General features: G+C 49.9%; 1 pseudogene across 1 annotated transcript; it reads right to left on the bottom strand.

The window, feature by feature from the left end:
• Nucleotides 1-3,228: 3,228 nt before the first annotated feature.
• Nucleotides 3,229-14,837, bottom strand: LOC147117929 (uncharacterized; annotated as a pseudogene). The gene is made up of 3 exons (XR_015077887.1): nucleotides 14,697-14,837; nucleotides 7,320-8,233; nucleotides 3,229-4,228 (listed from the first exon to the last, which is right to left on the bottom strand). The product of XR_015077887.1 is annotated as an uncharacterized LOC147117929 (transcript).
• Nucleotides 14,838-22,906: the final 8,069 nt, after the last annotated feature.

The raw sequence follows: 22,906 nt of genomic DNA, 5'->3' as shown, positions 1-22,906 counted from the left end.
GGACACCAAAACTGTACGCAGTATTCCAGGTGCGGTCTCACCAATACCTTGTACAACTGAAGCAATACCTCCCTATTTTTATATTCTATCCCCCTAGCAATGAAAGCCAACCATTGGCCTTCTTAATCACTTGCTGCACCTGCATACTAACCTTTTGAGTTTCGTGCACCAGGACCCCCAGATCCCTTTGTACTTCAGTACTTTCCAGTTTCTTGCCATTAAGATAATAACTTGCTCTACGATTTTTCCTGCCAAAGTGCATAACCTCACACTTTCCAGTATTGTATTCCATCTGCCAAATCTCTGCCCACTTACTTAGCCTGTCTATGTCCCCTTGCAGGTTTTTTGTGTCCTCCTCACTCACTACTTTCCCTCCCATCTTAGTATCATCTGCAAACTTTGATATGTTACACTCGGTCCTCTCCTCCAAATCGTTAATATAGATTGTAAAGAGTTGGGGACCCAGCATTGACCCCTGCGGAACACCACTAGTTACTGATTGCCAGTCTGAGAATGAACAATTTATCCCAACTCTCTGCCTTCTGTTAGATAGCCAATCCTCTATCCATGCCAGAATATTACCCCCAATCCCGTGATTTTTTATCTTAAGCAATAATCTTTTGTGTGGCACCTTGTCAAATGCCTTTTGGAAGTCTAAATACACTACGTCCACTGGTTCACCTTTATCCACCCTATATGTTACTTCCTCAAAGAACTCCAGCAAATTTGTCAAACATGACTTCCCCTTCATAAAACCATGCTGACTTTGTCCTATTAAATTATGATTATCCAAATGTCCTGTTACTGTCTCCTTAATAATGGACTCCAAAATTTTACCTACCACAGATGTTAGGCTAACCGATCTATAGTTTCCAGCCTTCTGTCTACTGCCCTTTTTAAATAAGGGTGTTACATTAGCAGTTTTCCAGTCTGCCGGGACCATTGCCGAGTCCAGGGAGTTTTGGAAAATTATTACCAATGCATCCACAATCCCTACCACCACTTCCCTCAAGACCCTAGGATGTTGTTTGATAATTGTTGCTGTGAAGCGCCTTGGCGACGTTCTGACTACATAATAAGAACTTAAGAATTCGGAGCAGGATTAGGCCATATGGCCCCTCGAGCCTGCTCCGCCATTCAATAAGATCGTGGCTGATAGATTTATAGAGTTGAGCGGGTTGGGCCTATACTCATTGGAATTTAGAAGAATGAGAGGTGATCTTATTGAAATATAGAAACATAGAAGATAGGAGCAGGAGTAGGCCATTCAGCCCCTTGAGCCTGCTCCGCCATTTAATGAGATCATGGCTGATCATCCATATTCAGTACCCTGTCCCTGTCTTCTCCCCATATCCCTTTATCTCTTTAGCCTTAAGAAATATATCTAACTCCTTCTTGAATATATTTAATGAATTAGCCTCAACTGCCTTCTGTGGTAGTGAATTGCACAGGTTCACCACTCTCTGGGTGAAGAAATTCCTCCTCATCTCTGTCCTAAATGGCTTACCCCTTATCATTAGATTGTGACCCCTGGTTCTGGACTCCCCCGCCATCGGGAACATCCTTCCTGCATCTAGTCTGTCTAGTCCTGTTAGAATTTTATAAGTTTCAATGAGATCCCCTCTCAATTCTTCTAAACTCCAGCGAGTATAAGCCCAATCGACCCAATCTCTCCTCATACGTCATTCCTGCCATCCCAGGTATCAGTCTGGTGAATCTTCGCTGCACTCCCTCCATGGCAAGAACATCCTTCCTCAGATAAGGCGACCAAAACTGCACACAATACTCAAGGTGTGGTCTCACCAAGGCCCTGTACAACTGCAGCAAGACATCCTTGTTCCTGTACTCGAACCCTCTCGCTACGAAGGCCAACATACCATTTGCCTTCTTAACCACCTGCTGCACCTGCATGCTTACCTTCAGCGACTGGTGCACAAGGACACCCAGGTCTCGTTGCACTTCCCCTTCTCCCAATCTGTTGCCGTTCAGGTAATAATCTGCCTTCCTGTTTTTGCCACCAAAGTGGATAACCTCGCATTTATCCACATTATACTGCATCTGCCATGCATCTGCCCAATCACCCAACCTGCCCAAATCATACTGGAGTTTCTCGGCATCCTCCTCACAGCACACACGCCTACCCAGCTTTGTGTCGTCTGCAAACTTGGAGATATTACATCTAGTTCACTCGTCTAGATGATTAATATATATTGTGAATAGCTGGGGTCCTAGCACCGATCCCTGCGGTACCCCACTAGTCACTGCCTGCCACTCGGAAAAAGACCCTATGAGGAGAGATTGAGTAGACTGGGCCTATATTCTCTAGAGTTTAGAAGAATGAGAGGCGATCTCGTTGAAATATACAAAATTCTTACAGGGCTTGACAGGGTAGATGCAGGGAGGATGTTGCCCCTGGCTGGGGGAGTCTAGAACCAGGGGTCACAGTCTCAGAATAAGCGGTCGGCCATTTAGGACTGAGATGAGGAGAAATTTCTTCACTCAGAGGATGGTGAATCTTTGGAATTCTCTGCCCCAGAGGGCTGTGGAGGCTCAGTCATTGAGTATAATCAAGACCGAGATCGTTGAATTTTTGGATAGATTGAGGATAGAGGAGAGATTGGGTCGATTGGGCTTATACTCGCTGGAGTTTAGAAGAATGAGAGGGGATCTCATTGAAACTTATAAAATTCTAACAGGACTGGACAGACTAGATGCAGGAAGGATGTTCCCGATGGTCGGGGAGTCCAGAACCAGGGGACACAGTGTAAAGATAAGGGGTAAGCCATTTAGGACTGAGATGAGGAGGAATTTCTTCACCCAGAGAGTGGTGAACCTGTGGAATTCTCTACCGCAGAAGGCAGTTGAGGCCAATTCATTAAATATATTCAAGAAGGAGTTAGATGTATTTCTTAAGGCTAAAGGGATCAAGGGATATGGAGAGAAGGCAGGGACAGGGTACTGAATTTGGACGATCAGCCATGATCGCATTGAATGGCGGAGCAGGCTCGAGGGGCCGAATGGCCGACTCCTGCTCCTATTTCTTATGTTGTTATAATTGGAGCTGTTCAGAGACTGAATTGTCGATTATGCACCAACCAAATACGAATTTGTTCAAAGTGAATTATTTTATTGCAAATAATTTTGCCGGAGAGTCACTGAATTAGGAGAAGTCACAGTCAGCAGTTCTTAAAGGTGCACTGCAGCCTTCAGCGGCTAAACACGACAGTATTAAAAAATAAAGCTTATTTATTTGACATGTAATAGAGGTTGTAAAAATCCAGCCCAGTTATTGCGGACATTAACACAGCGTCGGCAAACCCTGATTTGCATCACGACCGTCATTCAGTCCTGGATGTGCGGAACAGCTGCTTCGAGTCTCTGCAGTCAAGTGTGAACTCGCTGGTGCGTCAGCTGGTGGACTAACTGAGTGAATCCTTTCCCGCACACAGTGCAGGTGAACGGCCTCTCCCCGGTGTGAATGCGCTGGTGGGTCAGCAGGTTGGAGGAGCGGGTGAATCCTTTCCCGCACACGGAGCAGGTGAATGGCCTCTCCCCGGTGTGCACGCACTGGTGGGTCAGCAGGTTGGAGGAGCGGGTGAAGCCCTTCCCGCACACGGAGCAGGTGAACGGCCTCTCCCCGGTGTGAACTCGCTGGTGGGTCAGCAGGTTGGGGGAGTGGGTGAACCGCCTCCCGCAGTGCGCGCAGGCGAACGGCCGCTCCCCGGTGTGCGACCGCTGGTGGGCGGCCAGGTTGGACGACTGGGTGAACCCCTTCCCGCAGTGCGCGCAGGTGAACGGCCTCTCGCCGGTGTGGGTGCGCTGGTGCCTCAGCAGGTCGGAGGACTGCCTGAAGCCCTTCCCGCAGTGCGCGCAGGCGAACGGCCTCTCCTCGCTGTGGACCCGCCGGTGCTGGGTCAGGTCCTCGGCGCTTTTGCAGCCCCGCCCACAGTCGGGGCATTTGAGCGGCCGCTCGTCCATGTGAACCCGCCGGTGTTTCAGCAGGTGCGAGCCCTGCGCGAAGCCCCTCCCGCACAGGGCGCAGGTGAACGGCCTCTCCCCGGTGTGGCTGCGCCGATGGGTTTCCAGCTCGGACGGGTAATTGAAGCCTTTCCCGCAGTAGCTGCATTCGTACGGTCTCGCCCCGCTGTGGTCACACTTGTGCTTCTGCAGATTGGATGAGCGCCTGAAGCCAAGTCCACACACGGAACACACGTGCAGTTTGTCTGCGCTGTGACGGCTGCTTCTCCCTTCCATGTGCGAAGGCCGATAAGATTCAGATCCCGATGAATCGCGTGGCTGTGCAAATCATAGGATTACATCGGTTATATGGCACAGAAACAGAAGATAGTGACAGGATCGGACAAAGTCAACATGGATTTACAAAAGGTAAATCGTGCTTGACTAATCTACTGGAATTTTTTGAGGATGTAACTGGTAGAATAGATAAGGGAGAACCAGTGGATGTGGTGTATTTGGACTCTCAGAAGGCTTTCGATAAGGTCCCGCATAAAAGATTAGCGTGTAAAGTTAAGGCACATGGGATTGGGGGTAACATAGAAACATAGAAGATAGGAGCAGGAGTAGGCCATTCGGCCCTTCGAGCCTGCTCCGCCATTCAATGAGATCATGGCTGATCATCCGAATTCAGTACCCTGTCCCTGCCTTCTCCCCATATCCCTTGATCCCTTTAGCCTCAAGAAAAATATCCAACTCTTTCTTGAATATATTTAATGAACTGGCCTCCACCGCCCTCTGTGGCAGAGAATTCCACAGGTTCACCACTCTCTGGGTGAAGAAATTCCTTCTCATTTCAGTCCTAAATGGCTTACCCCTTATCCTTAGACTATGACCCCTGGTTCTGGACTCCCTGGCCATCCGAAACATCCTTCCTGCATCTAGTCTGTCCAGACCTGACAGAATTTTATAGGTTTCGATGAGATCCCCTCTCAATCTTCTAAACTCCAGTGAGTATAAGCCCAATCGACACAATCTCTCCTCATACGTCATTCCTGCCATCCCAGGTATCAGCCTGGTGAATCTTAGCTGCACTCCTTCCATGGCAAGAACGTCCTTCCTCAGGTAAGGCGACCAAAACTGCACACAATACTCAAGATGCGGTCTCACCAAGGCCCTGCACAACTGTAGCAAGACATCCTTGTTCCTGTACTCGAACCCTCTTGCTACGAAGGCCAACATACCATTTGCCTTCTTAACCGCCTGCTGCACCTGCATGCTTACCTTCAGCGACTGGTGCACAAGAACACCCAGGTCTCTTTGCACTTCCCCTTCTCCTTCTCCCAAAGGTACTGACTTGGATAGAGAACTGGTTGGCAGACAGAAAGCAAAGAGTTGGAATAAATGGCTCTTTTTCCAAGTGGCAGGCAGTGACTAGTGGGGTACCGCAGGGATCGGTCCTAGGACCCCAGCTATTCACAATATATATTAATGATCTAGACGAGGGAACTAGATGTAATATCTCCAAGTTTGCAGACAACACAAAGCTAGGTGGGCGTGTGTGCTGTGAGGAAGATGCCGTGAAACTCCAGTATGATTTGGACAGGTTGGGTGATTGGGCAGATGCATGGCAGATGCAGTGTAATGTGGATAAATGCGAGGTTACCCACTTTGGTGGCAAAAACAGGAAGGCAGATTATTATCTGAACGGCAATAGATTGGGAGAAGCGGAAGTGCAACGAGACCTGGGTGTCCTTGTGCACCAGTCGCTGAAGGTAAACATGCAGGTGCAGCAGGCAGTTAAGAAGGCAAATGGTATGTTGGCCTTCGTAGCGAGAGGGTTTGAGTACAGGAACAAGGATGTCTTGCTGCAGTTATACAGGGCCTTGGTGAGACCACACCTTGAGTATTGTGTGCAGTTTTGGTCGCCTTATCTGAGGAAGGATGTTCTTGCCATGGAGGGAGTGCAGCGAAGATTCACCAGGCTGATACCTGGGATGGCAGGAATGATGTATGAGGAGAGATTGGGTCGATTGGGCTTATACTCGCTGGAGTTTAGAAGAATGAGAGGGGATCAAATTGAAACTTACAAAATTCTAACTGGTCTGGACAGACTAGATGCAGGAAGGATGTTCCCGATGACGGGGGAGTCCAGAACTGATAGAACGGATTCTTTTACCCTCAGTCTGGTTCAGTAATCACTGAGTCGAATGCAACTGGAGAATTCAAACGATTTATTTTCCGCCGAGTCTTACTCTGAAATGTCGGCACCGACTCCTGCAAGAGTCTGACGAACCCAACAGAGCAAGCAATTTATCATACAGTGTGCTACATTATTATACTTGCATTTGAGAAGACATTAACACCTCGTACATTCCTGCACCAATCCTGAGCTGTGCACGTATACATTTAATTTGATTTCCTGGCCTGGCAGTTTGAAATAAAGAAGTCACATTTAACTAAATGGGTTACAGCTAAGTAAAGATCCTGGTAATGTGTTCATGATCACCTAAACATTATGGTAATGCGTTTGCAATCATGGTAATGCGTTTTCTGATCGCCTATTGTCTGTATAACTTCTGCACGCTGCCTTACATTGTTCCTACCAGCAAGGTGTGACATTGTGGGCGCCAGCCATATTAGCAGCCAAAGATCAGTTTAGCCTTTTTATTTTACTTCTTGCTGCCTTCACAGTTTCTTGTTTCTATTTCCTTGACCTTGGTATTCTCAGAACCAGGGGTCACAGTCTAAGGATAAGCGGTAAGCCATTTAGGACAGAGATGAGGAGAAATGTCTTCACCCAGAGAGTGGTGAACCTGTGGAATTCTCTACCACAGAAGGCAGTTGAGGCCAATTCATTAAATATATTCAAGAAGGAGTTAGATATATTTCTTGAGGCTAAAGGGATCAAGGGATATGGAGAAAAGGCAGGGACAGGGTACTGAATTTGGACGATCAGCCATGATCGCATTGAATGGCGGAGCAGGCTCGAGGGGCCGAATGGCCGACTCCTGCTCCTATTTCTTATGTTGTTATAATTGGAGCCGTTCAGAGACTAAATTGTCGATTATGCACCAACCAAATACGAATTTGTTCAAAGTGAATTATTTTATTGCAAATAATTTTGCCGGAGAGTCACTGAATTAGGAGAAGTCACAGTCAGCAGTTCTTAAAGGTGCACTGCAGCCTTCAGCGGCTAAACACGACAGTATTAAAAAATAAAGCTTATTTATTTGACATGTAATAGAGGTTGTAAAAATCCAGCCCAGTTATTGCGGACATTAACACAGCGTCGGCAAACCCTGATTTGCATCACGACCGTCATTCAGTCCTGGATGTGCGGAACAGCTGCTTCGAGTCTCTGCAGTCAAGTGTGAACTTGCTGGTGCGTCAGCTGGTGGACTAACTGAGTGAATCCTTTCCCGCACACAGTGCAGGTGAACGGCCTCTCCCCGGTGTGAATGCGCTGGTGGGTCAGCAGGTTGGAGGAGCGGGTGAATCCTTTCCCGCACACGGAGCAGGTGAACGGCCTCTCCCCGGTGTGCACGCACTGGTGGGTCAGCAGGTTGGAGGAGCGGGTGAAGCCCTTCCCGCACACGGAGCAGGTGAACGGCCTCTCCCCGGTGTGAACTCGCTGGTGGGTCAGCAGGTTGGGGGAGTGGGCGAACCGCCTCCCGCAGTGCGCGCAGGCGAACGGCCGCTCCCCGGTGTGCGACCGCTGGTGGGCGGCCAGGTTGGACGACTGGGTGAACCCCTTCCCGCAGTGCGCGCAGGTGAACGGCCTCTCACCGGTGTGGGTGCGCTGGTGCCTCAGCAGGTCGGAGGACTGCCTGAAGCCCTTCCCGCAGTGCGCGCAGGCGAACGGCCTCTCCTCGCTGTGGACCCGCCGGTGCTGGGTCAGCTCCTCAGCGCTTTTGCAGCCCCGCCCGCAGTCGGGGCATTTGAGCGGCCGCTCGTCCGTGTGAACCCGCCGGTGTTTCAGCAGGTGCGAGCCCTGCGCGAAGCCCCTCCCGCACAGGGCGCAGGTGAACGGCCTCTCCCCGGTGTGGCTGCGCCGATGGGTTTCCAGCTCGGACGGGTAATTGAAGCCTTTCCCGCAGTAGCTGCATTCGTACGGTCTCGCCCCGCTGTGGTCACACTTGTGCTTCTGCAGATTGGACGAGCGCCTGAAGCCGAGTCCACACACGGAACACACGTGCAGTTTGTCCGCGCTGCGACGGCTGCTTCTCCCTTCCATGTGCGAAGGCCGCTAAGATTCAGATCCCGATGAATCGCGTGGCTGTGCAAATCATAGGATTACATCGGATTACATAGGTTATATGGCACAGAAATAGAAGATATTGACAGGATCGGACAAAGTCAACATGGATTTACAAAAGGTAAATCGTGCTTGACTAATCTACTGGAATTTTTTGAGGATGTAACTGGTAGAATAGATAAGGGAGAACAGGTGGATGTGGTGTATTTGGACTTTCAGAAGGCTTTCGATAAGGTCCCGCATAAGAGATTAGCGTGTAAAGTTAAGGCACATGGGATTGGGGGTAAGGTACTGACTTGGATAGAGAACTGGTTGGCAGACAGAAAGCAAAGAGTTGGAATAAATGGCTCTTTTTCCAAGTGGCAGGCAGTGACTAGTGGGGTACGGCAGGGTTCGGTCCTAGGACCCCAGCTATTCACAATATATATTAATGATCTAGACGAGGGAACTAGATGTAATATCTCCAAGTTTGCAGACGACACAAAGCTGGGTGGGCGTGTGTGCTGTGAGGAGGATGCCGTGAAACTCCAGTATGATTTGGACAGGTTGGGTGATTGGGCAGATGCAGTGAAATGTGGATAAATGTGAGGTTATCCACTTTGGTGGCAAAAACAGGAAGGCAGATTATTATCTGAACGGCAATAGATTGGGAGAAGCGGAAGTGCAACGAGACCTGGGTGTCCTTGTGCACCAGTCGCTGAAGGTAAGCATGCAGGTGCAGCAGGCAGTTAAGGCGGCAAATGGTATGTTGGCCTTCGTAGCGAGAGGGTTTGAGTACAGGAACAAGGATGTCTTGCTGCAGTTGAACAGGGCCTTGGTGAGACCACATCTTGAGTATTGTGTGCAGTTTTGGTCGCCTTATCTGAGGAAGGATATTCTTGCCATGGAGGGAGTGCAGCGAAGATTCACCAGACTGATACCTGGGATGGCAGGAATGACGTATGAGGAGATTGGGTCGATTGGACTTATACTCGCTAGAGTTTAGAAGAATGAGAGGGGATCAAATTGAAACTTATAAAATTCTAACAGGACTAGACAGACTAGATGCAGGAAGGATGTTCCCGATGGCCAGGGAGTCCAGAACCAGGGGTCACAGTCTAAGGATAAGGGGTAAGCCATTTAGGACAGAGATGAGGAGAAATTTCTTCACCCAGAGTGTTGAACCTGTGGAATTCTCTACCACAGAAGGCAGTGGAGGCCAAGTCATTAAATATATTCAAGAAGGAGTTAGATATATTTCTTAAGGCTAAAGGGATCAAGGGATATGGGGAGAAGGTAGGGACAGGGTACTGAGTTTGGACGATCAGCCATGATCTCATTGAATGGCGGAGCAGGCTCGAGGGGCCGAATGGCCTACTCCTGCTCCTATCTTCTATGTTTCTATGTTTAGGAGCAGGTGTAGGCTATTCGGCCCCTCGAGCCCGCTCCGCCATTCAATAGGATCATGGCTGATCCGAACCTAGACTCACGTCCACTTCCCTGCCCGCTCCCCGTAACCCCTAATTCCCTTATCAGCTGGGAAACTATCTATCTCCGTTTTAAATTTATTTAATGTTGCAGCCTCCACAGCTCTCTGGGGTAGCAAATTCCATAGATTTACTACCCTCTGAGTGAAGAAGTTTCTCATCTCAGTTTTGAAAGGGCAGCCCCTTATTCTAAGATTATGCCCCCTAGTTCTAGTCTCACCCATCAGTGGAAACATCCTCCCCGCATCCACCCGATCAAGCACCCTCACAATCTTATATGTTTCGATAAGATCACCTCTCTTCTGAATTCCAATGAGTAGAGGCCCAACCTACTCAACCTTTCCTCATAAGTCAGCCCCCTCATCTCCGCAATAAACCGAGTTAACCTTCTCTGAACCGCCTCGAGAGCAGGTATATCTTTTCTTAAATATGGAAACCAAAACTGCACGCAATATTCCAGGTGTGGCCTCACCAGTACCCTGTATAACTGAAGCAAGACTTCCCTGCTTTTATACTCCATCCCCCTTGCAATAAAAGCCAAGATTCCATTGGCCTTCCTGATCACCTGCTGTACCTGCATACTAACCTTCTGTGTTTCATGCACCAGGACCCCCAGATCCCTTTGTACTGTAGCACTTTGCAGTTTCTTTCCATTTAGATGATAACTTGCTCTTTGATTTTTTCTGCCAAAGTGCATAACCTCACACTTTCCAACAATTATATTCCATCTGCCAAATTTCTGCCCACTCACTTAGCCTGTCTATGTCCTTTTGCAGGTTTTTTATGTCCTCCTCACTCACTGCTTTCCCTCCCATCTTTGTATCGTCGGCAAACTTGGATACGATGCACTCGGTCCCCTCCTCCAAATCGTTAATATAGGTTGCAAAGAGTTGGGGTCCCAGCACTGACCTCTGCGGAACACCACTAGTCACTGATTGCCAACCCGAGAATGAACCATTTATCCCAACTCTCTGTTTTCTGTTAGATAGCCAATCTTCCACCCATGCCAGTATATTACCCCCAATCCCGTGATTTTTTATCTTGTGCAGTAATCTTTTGTGTGGCAGCTTGTCAAATGCCTTTTCGAAGTCCAAATACACCACATCCACTGGTTCCCCTTTATCTACCCTGTTTGTGACGTCCTCAAAGAATTCGAGCAAATTTGTCAAACATGACTTCCCCTTTATAAAACCATGCTGACTCTGTCCGATTAAATTATGTTCATCCAAATGTCCTGTTACTGCTTCCTTAATAATGGACTGCAACATTTTACCAACCACAGATGTTAGGCTAACTGGTCTATAGTTTACAGCCTTTTGTCTACCTCGCTTTTTAAATAAGGGCATTACATTAGCAGTTTTCCAATCTGCTGGGACCTTGCCTGAATCCAGGGAGTTTTGGAAAATTACCACCAATGCATCCGCAATCCCCACCGCTACCTCTCTCCAGACCCTAGGATGTAAGCCATCAGGTCCAGGGGATTTATCTGCCTTAAGTCCCATTATCTTACCGAGTACCATCTCCTTAGTGATTTTAATCGTGTTTAGCTCCTCCCCCCCATAGCCCCCTGTTTGTCCAGTGTTGGGATATTTTTAGTGTCCTCTACTGTAAAGAGTGATACAAAATATTTGTTCAGCGTATTTGCCATCTCCATGTTCCCCACCACTAATTTCCCGGTCTCGTCCTCTGAGGGACCAACATTCACTTTTGCCACCCTTTTTCTTTTTCTCTCCTCAATCTCTCCTCGTACGTCATTCCTGCCATCCCAGGTATCAGTCTGGTGAATCTTCGCTGCACTCCCTCCAGGGCAAGAACATCCTTCCTCAGATAAGGCGACCAAAACTGCACACATACCTCCCGTCTTTCCTCATCTAACTCTATCAGCATATCGCTCGATTCCCTTCTCCCTCATATGCTTGTCTAGCCTCCCCTTAAATGCATCGATACTATTCACTTCAACCACTCCCTGTGGCAGCGAGTTCCACATTCTCACCACTCTCTGGGTAAAGAAGTTTCTTCTGAATTCCCTATTGGATTTCTTGGTGACTTTCTTATATTGAGGCCTCTAGTTATGCTCTTCCCCACAAGTGGGAACATTCTCTCTGTATCTACTTGATCAAAACCTTTCATAATTTTAAAGACCTCTATTAGGTCCTGGGGTGAGAGGGCTGTCCTATGAGGAGAGATTGTGTAGACTGGGCCGATACTCTCTGGAGTTTAGAAGAATGAGAGGTGATCTCATTGAAACATACAAGATTCTGAAGGGGATTGACAGGGTAGATGCTGAGAGGTTGTTTCCCCTGGCTGGAGTGTCTAGAACTAGGGGGGTATAGTCTCAGGATAAGGGGTCGGCCATTTAAGACTGAGATGAGGAGGAATTTCTTCACCCAGAGGGTTGTGAATCTTTGGAATTCTCTGCCCCAGAGGGCTGTGAATGCTCAGTCTTTGAGTATATTCAAGGCTGAGATCGATAGATTGTTGGACTCTAGGGGAATCAAGGGATCTGGAGATCGGGCGGGAAAGTGGAGTTGAGGTCGATGATCAGCCATGATCTTATTGAATGGCGGAGCAGGCTTGAGGGGCCGTATGGCCGACTCCTGCTCCTAATTCTTATAGGTCACCCCTCAGCCTTTTTTCAAGAGAAAGGAGACCCAGCCTGTTCATTCTTTCCTGACAGGTGTACCCTCGCATTTCTGGTATCATCCTTGTAAATATTGTTTGCACCCTCTTCAATGCCTCTGTATCCTTTTTTTGAATAACTATTGATAAAGCGTACGGTAGCATATTGGTTATGTGACTGGACTAGTAATCCAGTAGGCCTGGAGTGAGAATCCAGAGACGAAAGTTCAAATCCCACCAGGGCAGCTGAGGAATTTAAATTCAGTGAATTAAATATATCTGGAATAAAAAGCTAGTATCAATAATATAAAACTCCATCTGGTTCCTATAGGGAAGGAAATCTGCCGTCCTAACCTGGTCTGGCCCATATATGACTCCTGATGACACACAACAATGTGGTTGACTCTTAACTGCCCTCTGTGGTTGAAGGCGGCTCACCGCCACCTTCTCGAGGGCAACTTGGGATGGGCAATAAATAACGGCCTTGCCAGCGACGCCCACATCCCATGAACTAATTTTAAAAAAACGCCTTTTGAAAGTCCACATACACAACATCTACCGCAGTACTCTCATCAACCCTCCACTACTTAATCAAAGAACTCGATCAGGTTAATCGGACACGGTTTGCCTTTAACCAGATCCCGTGCCGGCTGTCCCATACCCAAGCTTCTCTTTGTTAAAAATCTGAATTTAATGAAAAATAATGCCCCACAAAAAGAAAGACTTGCGTTAATGTAGCGCCTTTCACGACCACTGGACTGTCCCAAAGCGTTTTACAGCCAATGAAGTACTTTTGGAGTGTAGTGACTGTTGTAATGTCGGAAACACGGCAGCCAATTTGCGCACAGCAAGCTCCCACAAACAGCAATGTGATAAATGACCATGGGCTAGAAATTGGGTGGAGCGGCAAACGGGGCGCCAAGCTCGCCTGGACGCCAGATCTTGTGCTGCGTTCGGAGCAGCAGCGATCGCCGCAAATTCAGTTGAGCGCCCCAAGAGGGACACGGGGCGAGGCTCGAGGCGCTCCGCGTCCCTCTTAGGGCGCTGAAACTGAATATCGCAGCGCAACGTGCCGCAGCGCCACACGCTGCGGTACTGCAGGCCTTCCTCCCATTGTTAAGGGGGAGGGGCCTGCAACAGCGCGATCCCCGATCGCGAGTGCCGGCAAAAGAGCCCGGCACCAAGGAGAAGTGCCGGGCTCTCGGGAAACAGCCGGCAATGCCGCGGCGGGGGTGGGGGTCAGGAGGCCGGGGACGGAGGTGCTGGCAGGCGGCCGCCCCGCACCTCCACCTTAACTTGCGCCTCTGCCGGCACAGTAAGGCCCCATGAACCGGGCGCGGGTAGCGAACGGCGCTACAGCGGCGTTCGCTACCAAATATCGCGATCGGGGCGCTAATGGGGCGCTGCGCACACCGATGACGTCATCGGTGGCGGCGCAGCGCAACAGGCTAACGCCACCATTAGCGCCCCCGCTGAATATCGCGGGAGGCGCGGCCAGCCACTGACTGCCTCTTTAGGCGCTAACAGGTGGCGCTACACACCCAATTTCTCCCCCCATCTGTTTTAGTGATCTTAATTGAGGGATAAATATTGGGCCCAAGACACCGGGGAGAACTCCCCTGCTCTTCTTCGAAATAGTGGCCCCGGGATCTTTTACGTCGACCTCAGAGAGCAGAGGGGGCCTCGGTTCAACATCTCATCCGAGAGACGGCCCCTCCGACAGGGCAGCACTCCCTCGGCACTGCACTGGACAGTCAGCCTAGATTTTTGTGCTCAAGTCTCTGGAGTGGGACTTGAACCCACGACCTTCAGGGTCAAGAAAAAGCCCACAAGTGAGAAATGGCACCAATGAACAGCCTCCCCTTTAACATCCCCCCCACCTGCCCTTTAATATCCCCATTCACACAATGAGGGTGAATGGCCTGCGCCCACCTACCTCACCACGGCAGCTTCCGCCCTCACCCCGCCGCGCCCTGATTGGTTGGAGGTCCGCCAGCCCGCCTGCTCCTCCCAGCCCTGATTGGTTGGAGGACCGCCAGCCCGCCTGGGCCTCCGCGCCCTGATTGGTTGGAGGACCGCCAGCCCGGGTCCTCCCAGCCCTGATTAGTTGAAGGACAGCCAGCCCGCGCCCTGATTGGTTGGAGGACCGCCAGCCCGCGCCCTGATTGGTTGGAGGACCGCCAGCCCGCGCCCTGATTGGTTGGAGGACCGGCAGCCCCGCCCAGCCCTGCTCCCCTTTCTGATTGGTCCGCCGCTCCCGTCAAGCAGGCCGCGCCCAGCGGGCCGAACCGCAAAGGAGGCCCGAGTGAACCATGGCCCTCACACTCGGCGGCCAAATGGAAAAAAAAAATCAATTCGATTCAATTCAATCTTTTTAAAAGGAATGAAATCAAACGTACCGTTCAGCGGAAAGGGGCATTTTGTTTCCGAGAAGCCGCCTCACGGTGCGAGGTGAGCTGCGCCTGCACAGCCCCGGGAGGGCGGACTCCGCCCCGCGCTCGGTTACGCACATGCGCCTTGTTAGCCGGGGGGGCGGGGCCAATTTTGAAACGCGTCATCAGCGGGATGGGGTCGGTGATTGTTGCGTCATCAGAGGAGCAGGTGATTGTTGCGTCATCAGAGGAGTAGGTGATTGTTGCGTCATCAGAGGGGCGGGGCACAGGGTTGTTGCGTCATCAGAGGGTTGGGGCACAGGGTTGTTGCGTCATCAGAGGGGCGGGGCACAGGGTTGTTGCGTCATCAGAGGGGCGGGGCACAGGGTTGTTGCGTCATCAGAGGGGCGGGGCACAGGGTTGTTGCATCATCAGAGGGGCGGGGTAGGTAGTTGTTGGCCCCTCCGACAGTGCAGCGCTCCCTCAGTACTGCCCCTCCGACAGGGCGGCGCTCCCTCAGTACTGCCCCTCCGACAGTGCGGCGCTCCCTCAGTACTGCCCCTCCGACAGTGCGGCGCTCCCTCAGTACTGCCCCTCCCACAGTGCAGCACTCCCTCAGTACTGACCCTCCGACAGTGCAGCGCTCCCTCAGTACTGCCCCTCCGACATTGCAGCGCTCCCTCAGTACTGCCCCTCCGACAGTGCAGCGCTCCCTCAGTACTGCCCCTCCGACAGTGCGGCGCTCCCTCAGTACTGCCCCTCCCACAGTGCAGCACTCAGTACTGACCCTCCGACAGTGCAGCGCTCCCTCAGTACTGCCCCTCCGACATTGCAGCGCTCCCTCAGTACTGCCCCTCCGACAGTGCAGCGCTCCCTCAGTACTGCCCCTCCGACAGTGCAGCGCTCCCTCAGTACTGCCCCTCCGACAGTGCGGCGCTCCCTCAGTACTGCCCCTCCGACAGTGCAGCACTCCCTCAGTAACGTCCTTCCGACAGTGCGACGCTCCCTCAGTACTGCCCCTCCGACAGTGCAGCGCTCCCTCAGTACTGTCCTTCCGACAGTGCGACGCTCCCTCAGTACTGCCCCTCCGACAGTGCAGCACTCCCTCAGTACTTCTCCACCGTATTTCTCTCTTTTTAAACTTTAACTCTGTGGTTTATAGTTACTAAGGTCTCTCTGGTGTAACGGGGACTGTTGGTAAACCATTTAACTGTAGTGTAATTAGTGGGATTGATTGATTTAATTTAATTTCAATTAATTAAAGGGTAAGTCATGTCAGGACAGCCCGGTCATGTCGTATGCTCCTCCTGCGATATGTGGGAACTCAGGGACACTTCCTGTGTCCCTGACAAACATGTGTGCAGGGAGTGCATCCAGCTGCAGCTACTGAGAGACCGCATTGCGGCGCTGGATCAGCGATTGGATGCATACTGGAGCGTTCACGATGCTCAGGACATCGTGAATAGCACGTTTAGTGAGTTGGACGCACCGCAGGTAGAGGTTGGACAGGCAGAAAGGGAAGGGGTGAACAACAGGCAGAGTACTAAGCGCAGGCAGGTAGTGCAGGGGTCCCCTGTGGCCATCCCCCTCTCCAACAGATACACCACTTTGAGTACTGTTGGGGGGGATGGCTCATCAGAGGAAGGCAGCAGCAGCCAACTTCCTGGCACCAGGGGTGGCTCTGCTGCACAGGACGGGAGGAAAAAGAGGGGCAGAGCTACAGTAATAGGGGATTGTATTGTAAGGGGAATAGATAGGCGTTTCTGCGGCCGCAAACAAGACTCCAGGATGGTGTGTTGCCTCCCTGGTGCAAGGGTCAAGGATGTCCCAGAGCGGCTGCAGAACATCTTGGAAGGGGAGGGTGAACAGCCAGTTGTCGTGGTGCATATAGGTACCAAAGATATAGGTAAAAACCGGGATGAGGTCCTAAAAGCTGAATATAGGGAGTTAGGAGGTAAATTAAAAAATAGGACCTCAAAGGTGGTAATCTCAGGATTGCTACCAGTGCCACGTGCTAGTCAGAGTAGATATAGAAGCATATTTCAGATGAATACGTGGCTAGAGGAATGGTGCAACGGGGAGGGATTCAAGTTCCTGGGACATTGGAACCAGTTCTGGGGGAGGTGGGACCAGTTCATACCGGATGGTTTGCACCTGGGCAGGGCTGGAACCGATGTCCTAGGGGGAGTGTTTACTAGTGCTCTGGGGGAGGGTTTAAACTAAAATGGCAGGGGGTTGGGAACCTGAGCAGGGAGACAGAGGAAAGGGAAACAAGGATAAAAGCAAAAGATAGGAAGGAGAAAAGCAAAAGTGGCAGTCAGAGAAATCAACGGTTTAAATCAAACGTGGCCACAGTAAATAATAATTCTAAAAGGTCTAAGAGCGTTAAAAAAACAAGCCTGAAGGCTTTGTGTCTTAATGCGAGGAGCATTCGTAATAAGGTGGATGAATTGGCTGTGCAAATAGAGGTAAATGAATATGATTTGGTTGGGATTACGGAAACGTGGCTCAAGGATGGCCAAGGCTGAGAACTCAACATCCAGGGGTATTCGATATTCAGGAAAGATAGGCAAAAAGGAAAGGGAGGTGGGGTAGCATTACTGGTTAAAGAAGGGATTAACACAATTTTAAGGAAGGATATTAGCTCTGATGATGTGGAATCTGTATGGGTAGAATTGAGAAATACCAAGGGGCAGAAAACGTTAGTGGGAGTGGTATATAGATCTTCAAACAGTAAGGTAGAGGTTGTGGATGGCATTAAAAGGGAAATTAAAGAAGCGTGCAATAAGGGCACAGCAGTCATCATGGGTGACTTTAACCTACATATAGATTGGGCTAACGAAATTAGTAACAATACTGTGGAGGAGGAGTTCCTGGAGTGTTTACGGGATGGTTTCCTGGACCAATATGTCGAACCAACCAGAGATCAGGCCATCTTAGACTGGGTTTCATGTAGCGAGAAAGGATTAATTAGCAATCTTGTTGTACGAGGCCCCTTGGGTCGGAGCAATCATAATATGATTGAATTCTTCATTAAGATGGGGAATGAAGTAGTTGACTCAGAGACTAGGGGCTAGATTTTCAGTTGCTTGCGCCAGCAGTTAGCGCCTTAAGAGAAGTGATTTTCTGGCGCTATTCGTGTAGCGCCCGGGCGCAGCGCAGTTTGCGCCCCGCCCCAAATTAAGTTGCCCGTTAGCACTGGCGCAAAGTTTAGTGGCCGCCCTGATGCGCGCGCAGAAAATGACATCACATCCTCGTGCAACGCCCTTTGGCCGCCCCGAATCCAAACTTCAGTCGGACGGCCAATTCTGCGGCTGGCGTCCAGAGCGTTTGTAAAATGGAACGCAACACACCCTGGGGAGCGCAAATTAAAGGGCACTCCTCCTGCACTATAAACGGCAGTCTGCATGTGTTGTGTGAAAGGATCCAGTGTGTTGTTGTGAACGGTGTATTATTATCCTCCTCCTCCTCCTCCTCCTCCTCCTCCTCCTCCTCCTCCTCCTTTCCCCCCCCAGACTCTGCCTTTGAAAAAAACACCTGCACCCTTCCCCTTTAAGAGCTCACTGGCACCAGAGTGTCTGCCATGCGCTGCGCCCGAGCTCGGGCGCTGCGCTCTGCACCGCCGGCTTAGCGCCTAAAGATAGTAGTGGAACGCCTCTTTTAGCGCTCCACCAACCTCTTAGGGCGAAGCCACTGAATTTCCGGCAACGGGGCGCTACTTTGGGGCGGGCGCTAACTTCGGGCGGGCGCTAAGGTTAGCGCCCCAAAACTGTCTATACTGAAAATCTAGCCCTAGGTTCCTAAATTTAAATAAAGGAAACTACGATGGTCTGAGGCGCGAGTTGGGTAGGTTTGATTGGGGAATGTCACTCAAAGGGTTGACGGTGGATAGGCAATGGCAAACATTCAAAGACTGCATGTATGTACTACAGAATTTGTTCATCCCAGTTTGGCATAAAAATAAAACAAAAAAGGTGACTCAACATTCAGCAGATTGCTGCGCATGCTTCAGTGCTAATGAGTGGGCCTTCGCATTTCCCAACGCGGTAAAGCTGCACGGGGGCCGGCAATTCTTAGCTTTGGGGCCGAACTGCGCATGGTAGAAGCACATGTTTGGGGGCTGCCGTCGTTGGGCTGTGGCGGTGGGGGCAGGGCCCCGCATGGCCGCGCAGTACTGTTGCCTGGCGGAGAAAAATTTGTCGGCCTGCTTGGCCAGGTCGCGGAAATCACCAATATGAGAGTTGGCTAAAGCCGACCGTACCTGCCCTGGCAGCTGTTGTAGGAACAGTTCTCTGAAGAGGAAGCACGGCTTGTGCTTGCCCAGGAGGGTTAACATGTGGTCCATCAGTTCTGAGGGCTTGGAGTCGCCAAGCCCGGGTAGAGAGTGAAGCTGGCGAGCACGCTCGGGTTCAGTTAGTCCAAAAGTCTCTTGGAGGTGCGTTCTCAGCGTCGCAAATTTGTGGTGCCCCGGGGGGTCCTCAAGCAGGTTCACGACTCTGGTCGCGGTGGAGCTGCCGAGAGCAGAGATGACGTAATAATACTTCGTGTCGTCCACGGTGATGTCCCAGAGTGCAAACTGTGCCTCGTCCTGGGCGAAGCAAGCGTCAGCCTGTCGTTCCCAAAACTCCGGTAATTTGAGAGAAACGGCGTTTGTCGCCATCTTGGATAAAGCCTTTAGAAACGTCCAAAAGAGAAATGGGGTCACCAATGTAGAAGTCGCTGGAAATCAACAGACTGCGAGACTTTTGTAGCAGCAAAGAAAAATGCGTGTTAGCTTTATTAACTCTCCGCATGGACTGAGGGACTCGGCCTCGTCGCAGGGCTATGACGTCATCACACAATCGACGACTCTTAAAGGGACCCTGCCCCGATAACCCAACTAAGTTCCGTACATAACGTGGAGCGATAACAACATTGGCTAAACATAGGCCCAGAAATTAGGCTCGGGGGCTTGCCGCGCGTGCAAGCCCCCGACGAGCACTTACCCGGCGCGCCGCCGTTCGGCTCTCGGGATGCTTGCAATTCCTGTTTTCGGTTGATTACTCCCGGGCAGCGTCTGACGTCACGCCGCCCAGGAGTGCAGCCAGCGCGAAGCCTCGAGCGCGGAGTCTAAGTTAGACACGCCCCTTGAGGTCTCCTTAACATAGGCCACGCCCCCAATTTTTAACACAAGCTGCAAAGCAATTTTACATGCAGAGCAGCATTTTAAAGAAATTTTTTGTATTTTTATTAATCTTTAGGTAACTTTTATAAAGTTTTAAATACTTTTAAATTATTTTGAAGAATGTAAAGTAGTTTTAAACAGAATTAAAGCGTAATTATTTTGATGAGCCGGCTGGGATCACGTGGGCACTGGGCAACCAATGGGAGGTTGCAAAAGTTCATTCATGAGTTTGATAGTAAGAACTGTCAAACTCATGAAAACTCAGGGTGCCCAAAACAGCACTTAAACTACAAATAAAAGTTAAAAAAAATCCCACTAAATAAATGAACTATGAATAACTGTAAAAAACTATTTTAAACAATCAAATTTTTAAAAAAAATAATTTTTTTAACAAATAGGGTCTAAAAATACACTTACCTTACTGTAAATTTAAAAAAAATAATAAACCTGTGGAAAAAAAATTCTAAATTGTATTAATAGACCACTTACCTGTAAAACTAAGTACTTACGTCTGGTATTTTCAAGCGTAAAAACCGGAGGCCTTTACGCACGGGCAACTCTTTACAAAAAAAGGAAATTCAGCGCGCACGCGCTGCCTGATACGTCGTACGCGATCCGCCTCTTAACCCCTTGGTTCAGAGGACAGGAAATGCCGGTTTTCAGCGCATGCGCTGTGCATCCTGAAAACCGGCACTTCCATCGGGCCCACGCGTGAGTACACCGTCCATACTCACGCGTTGGGACCGGAATTACTGGGCCATTGTGAATTGTGTTAATGTCCCTATGTGGTCTCCGCCACAATACTCTCCTTAATCCAATATCCTGCCAACGCTCACTCGTACCAAATGGCCATTTGAGTAAGGCAATCCTGGAGGATGCCTGACTCCTATGGAAGCACACTGCAGCTGGGAGTCGGGTGAGGAAATGGTAAGGGGAGACAGAGGGAGATAAAAAAGGGAGAAAAGGTTCAACAGATCAGATTTAAAAGGATGCTGAGCAGTAACAGCTTGGTAGCCTAGTGGTTAAGGTCCTGGACTAACTAGTCCAGAGGTTGTGAGTTCACATCCCACCATGGGAAGTTTTGGAACTGAATTCAATTTGTGAGATGGAACCAATAAAAATGACCATGAAAACCAGACTATTATAAAAACCCAACTGGTTCACTAATGCCCCTCAGGGGAGGGGACCTGCCCCTCCCCTCCCCCATCTTTACATAGAAGATCGGAGCAGGAGTAGGTCATTCGGCCCTTCGAGCCTGCTCCGCCATTCAATGAGATCATGGCTGATCATCCAATTTCAGTACCCTGTCCCTGCCTTCGCCCCATATCCCTTTAGCCTCAAGAAACATATCCAACTCTTTCTTGAATATATTTAATGAACTGGCCTCCACCGCCCTCTGTGGCAGAGAATTCCACAGGTTCACCACTCTCTGGGTGAAGAAATTCCTCCTCATTTCAGTCCTAAATGGCCTACCCCTTATCCTTAGACTGTGACCCCTGGTTCTGGACTCCCCGGCCATCAGAAACGTCCTTTCTGCATCTAGTCTGTCCAGGCCTGACAGAATTTTATAGGTTTCGATGAGATCCCCTCTCAATCTTCTAAACTCCAGTGAGTATAAGCCCAATTGACACAATCTCTCCTCATACGTCATTCCTGCCATCCCAGGTATCAGCCTGGTGAATCTTCGCTGCACTCCCTCCATGGCAAGAACGTCCTTCCTCAGGTAAGGTAACCAAAACTGCACACAATACTCAAGGTGCGGTCTCACCAAGGCCCTGGTCCAGTCACACACTATGTAGTTGACTCCTAAGAGGGAGGGGCAATAAATACTGGCTTGCTACTGTTGCCCTGATTGCCAATCATGATCTTAGGCAATAGGTACTGATTAGAGGGAGAATGCCTTCTCTCGGGGGCTGGGGGAGGAAGGGAAAGGGATCAGTGTGTCACTTTGGGAAAGCACACTTTCTGGCTACACAGCAGCATTGGCAGAGGCCTGGGAGCAGGGCTTCAGTCAATCTTATCAACAACGGAAGTTTTTTGGTGCATGGGGATTATAGGAAAGGGCGATGGGAAAAAGTGTGATTAGGCTTTAAGATAGAGATTGTGCTTTTGAAACTGGTAAAATGTGTTACCCTCACTATTGAAAACTTACACACTGAGCAGTGAAGGGGAAGAGTGCAACTGAATAAGCTACAGGACTCACCGATGAACGCTCCTGCTGTGCCATGGCTGAGGTCGAAGAGCTGGGATGGTAGGAAACTGGTTGGAGCATCAGCCGATTTGGGTTCGACCGCTTCCGCCACAGGCCCCGGACTGAGGCCCGAGCTTCCAAAGGTGCTCGGCCACTCATGGCTGAAGTCATCGGGTGCACTGGGATTAGGGTTCAGCAGGTCATTCAAAAACGTCAACTCGTGTTTCTCCAGATCCTCACTTTCTAACATGTCCGCCAGTAGGTCCTTCGGCACTGAAACACAAAGGAGAGCTGTGGTCGTACCACGCTGAGTGAACTGGGCATTCCACACAAACACTTCCTAATCAGCCCATGACTAAACAGGCTGCAACCACACGACATTCACTCAGTGGGGACACTTGCTGCAATTGGTAAGTTGAATAAGTACAGGCAGCATGAAGACCACAGATTAGAGCACAGAATCAAAGGAGATAAAAGGCCATTATGGAAGCAGAGTGATGCAAGATTCATTAACCGCTGTGATCAGGTGGAAAGCCTCCATCTGTGAAAGGAACGAACAGTGGAGCTATTCAGTGCAGTATTCATCAGAACAAACTATAACGAGAATAAAGGCAATTAACCGAAGACAGCGTGCAGACATAAACACCCCATCGTGTCTCACAAAACTGTGAAGCATTGTGAAAGAAATAAAAAAAATAATTTGCATTTATATAGCACCTTTCAGGACCTCAGGATGCCCCAAAGCACTTACAGCCCACTGCATTTGGCATGGTTAGTTCTTCACTAGAGCTATCGATAGGTAATTACCATCTCGACCTGAATCTTATCCTCAACACAGAAGAGCTACATGAAGCAGGGCTTGAACTCAGAAACCTAATTTAA

This window comes from Somniosus microcephalus, chromosome 4, assembly GCF_052327205.1.
Source record: "Somniosus microcephalus isolate GS21.2 chromosome 4, FLI_Smic_1.0, whole genome shotgun sequence".
NCBI classification, from domain to species: domain Eukaryota; kingdom Metazoa; phylum Chordata; class Chondrichthyes; order Squaliformes; family Somniosidae; genus Somniosus; species Somniosus microcephalus.
Note: the sequence above shows the minus strand (reverse complement) of the source record. Positions and strands in the feature narration are given on the sequence as shown.